The following is a 3,774-nucleotide window of genomic DNA, read 5'->3' as shown; positions in this document are numbered from 1 at the left end:
AACATACTATATAAAACATTGTTCCACCTCCTAAAAAAAAAAATATATATATATATATATGGATGAGAAACCCATATCATATTATATCATGATATGAGAAGACATAGGAACAGTAATAGATAATGATTACAATGTTTTGAAAATGATTGGCACATACTTGATACCAAATAATGAATAATTTAATGATTGAAAGAGCCTGAAAAACCCATGTGAACTTCACTCTGAAGCTCCTGTGATTTAAGTGAGAAGTATTAGGGAAAGAGCTTTTCATAAGATCTCTGAATCTATGACAAATCTGAATGGTCAATAACATAGTGCACAATTGATAGTATTTATGGAATCATAAGGAACTATAAAATCTCCTAATGGTTATATTGAAAGTAAATATATGTGATTTATATTGATTTCTTTGTTTGGCCTTTCTAATGAATAAACTATATACCATATGTCCTACCTGGGGAAACCAAACCATAATTATATAAAGGAAATTGTATTTATAAAAGAAAAAAATACAAGCTGGCAATGATGATGGCAAATTGAACCAGGCAAAATTAAAGACATTATCAATAATTAAAATAATTGAAAAAAGTGAAAAAAATGTATAAAAGTTCATAGGATAAATAAAAAGGAATTTAATACAGGATTTTCAATCTTAGTGCTATTGACATTTTGTTCTGAAAATTCTTTAATATCAGACAAACTTTGTGCATTATAGGTTACTGAGCAGCCTTCTATCTCTACCCATGATAGTAGCACCCTCGCCACAAATTATACCATATGACATCAAAAGTATTTCCATACAGTGCCAGATGTCCCTCCAATGGGTGAACAAATACATCCACGACTGAGAGCTTCTAGTTATAAGGAAATAACTTGTGGCAGACCAGGCTGTTTCTGAAAATAACCACAAAATTCTGAGGAAAATCAACTTAAAGATTTTGGAGACCTGACATAGTATCTAAGAATAGGAAGTCCAAAGATCTATATAGGGAGACTATAGAAGGAGAGCTAAAATTCTCCAGCCACTGTTTCCATGGAAGCAACTGTTAATTATAGAATTGGGACAAGAATTTGAGAATCAAGGCATTATTTGAGCAGAAGACTGCTGTTGTAGGATAAAGTTATGAATGGATGTAACCGTGGTTTTTTATATCTGGTGGGGGAGAATTTGAGATAAAAAAGAATAAAATCTTAATAAGAAAATAATGTCAAACACCACGTTTGACATCTGGCAAATTTTCCTTGATACATTTGCCAAATTGTGAAGTTGCAAGTATTGCTAATAAGCCAGAAATACTTAAAACACAGACTAAAATTTTGACCATATCAAGACGTTGATGAAATGATGATTGAGGTTCAGGGTATGCCAAGAAGAAAGGTCCTTAAGTGTAAGATCTTACTAGTAGGACAAAATAGAAGACCTTACCAAAGTGCAAGGTGCCTCATCTCATCTCAATTCCCTGATTGGAATAAGATTGCCTATTTCTCCAGCAGGAATAATAAAAAAAAAAAAAAAAAAAGTAAAACTTCACTGAAGATATAAGACATAATCTTGACCCTTTATAATTTGTCAACACAGTTTTAGGTATTACTTCAAATTTGAATAAGAATCCCAAAAGATTGTTGTTGTTGTTGTTGTTGTTCAGTCCTGATTCATAGCTACCTCTCCTTGGGTTTCTGAGGCAGTATCACTATGGAAGTAGATTGTCCAACCTTCCTTCTGAGGAGTGGCTAGTGGATTTTAACCGCCAGCCTCCTGGTTAGCAGTCAAGTGCCTTAGGCACTATGCTACCAGAGCTCATAATCTTGACCCTTTATAAATTTTAAACACAGTTTTAGATATTTCTTCAAATTTGAATAAGATTCCCAAAAGATGGTACCAAATAAATGAAAAGCTAAAGGAATTTTTTTTAAATGATACAAAATGACCAAAACTTCTTCCAGATATTAGTGTGCAGACATTAAATTGAAAAATAGCCATGATTAATATGTTCAGGAAACTGACATGAAACTGACTCCCTACTAAATTGAGATCCTCAGTGACAAGCTGAAGTAGTCTTAGATTGGTTACCAGCAGAAGCAAATTATTTCTGGAGAAAAGCTTTCCCACTCAGCAATTTGGGTTGATTGGACTGATCATAACAAATTATGGATAACATTGCAAAGAATGGAAATTCCTGAACACTTAATTGTGCTCATGAGGAACCTACACATAGACCAGGAGGCTGTCATTCAAACAGAACAAAGAAATACCACATAGTTTAAAATCAGGAAGGGTATGCATCAAGATTGTATCCTTTCACCATATTTATTCAATCTGTATGCTGAGCAAATAATCTAAGAATTTGGACTATGTGAAGAAGAATATGGTATCAAGATTTGAGGAAGACTCATCAACAACCTGCAATATGAGATGTGACAACTTTGCATGCAGCAAGTGAAAATGGCTTGAAGCACTTACTAATGAAGATTAAAGACTACAGTCTGCAGGATGGATTACACTTCAACATAAAGAAAATGAAAATCCTCGCAACTGGACCAATAAGAAGCATGAGAAATGGAGAAAAGCTTGAAGTTGTCAAAGATTTCATTATACTTAGATCCACAATCTACACCCACAGAAGCATCAGTCAAGAAATCAGATGTCACATTACTGTGGGCAAATCTGCTGCAATGCAAAAGATCTCTTTAAAATGTTGAAGAGCAAAGAAGTCACTATGAAGACTAAAGCACACCTCACCCAAACCATGGTATTTTCAAAAGCCTCATATGCATGGGAAAGCTGTTGGACAATGAATAAGGAAGACCCAAGAAGAGTTGATGCTTTTAAATTGTGGTGTTGGTGAAGAATGAATACTGTCCAATATGGGTGAGCTTGCTTGCATTGAAAAAACTAATGATGTAGTTTCCATCATCACAGCAACAAGCAAGCCACTACTATATGACAAATTAACAGACAAGCAGTGAACAATGACCATCTGTGGTAGTTAAGGTTATGTGTCAACTTGCCTGGGCTTGGTTAATATGCTGATATAAGATCATAACTTGTCCCACATTCTAATAACAGTGAATAACTAAAAATATTGATATGAAAAGATACAGAGTATTTATAAGAGCATGTTGTTGTTGTTGTTTGCCGTCGAGTCGGCCCCGACTCATAGCGACCCCTCCTTGGGTTTCCGAGGCAGTATCACTATGGAAGTAGGATTGCCCAACCTTCCTTCCGAGGAGTGACTGGTGGGTTTGAACTGCAAGCCGTCTGGTTAGCAGGCAAGTGTCTTAGCCACTATGCTACCAGGGCTCCCTATAAGAGCATAGATATGTTCAATCCATCAGCACCAAAGTTTATGAAATAGGTTCCTCACCAAAACACTCATTTTATAATAAGCAAAATAACCATCTGGTTCCAGAGGAAGAAATGGAAATAAAAACAAGACAAAACAAAAATAGGATACTTATTTTCAAGTTTTACATCATACTATGTAATTACATCATAGATATTCAACTAATTAAATATAATATGAGCCAGAGCCTTGAAAATAGAACAAGAACTCCTTTTCAAAAGCCCATAAACTGAAGATAGAATCCTGATAAAGGGGGAAAATTATTTCAGTTATGAGGGCTTCATTTTGCCTAATAAATCAATATGTTCATGATGTTGTCTGAAGTAAATTACTGATGTATGTGAGGTGACACTGCCTGTGGTTTCCCCACTCATTCCTGAGGCTGTATAAAAGATCACTGACAGAGAGTAACACTCAGACTGAAGATATC

The sequence above is a fragment of the Orycteropus afer genome, unplaced genomic scaffold (genome assembly GCF_000298275.1).
Source record: "Orycteropus afer afer isolate SDZICR_OR568_19922 unplaced genomic scaffold, OryAfe1.0 scaffold00078, whole genome shotgun sequence".
In the NCBI taxonomy this organism is placed as follows: Eukaryota; Metazoa; Chordata; class Mammalia; order Tubulidentata; family Orycteropodidae; genus Orycteropus; species Orycteropus afer.
This window is presented reverse-complemented; position numbering follows the sequence as displayed.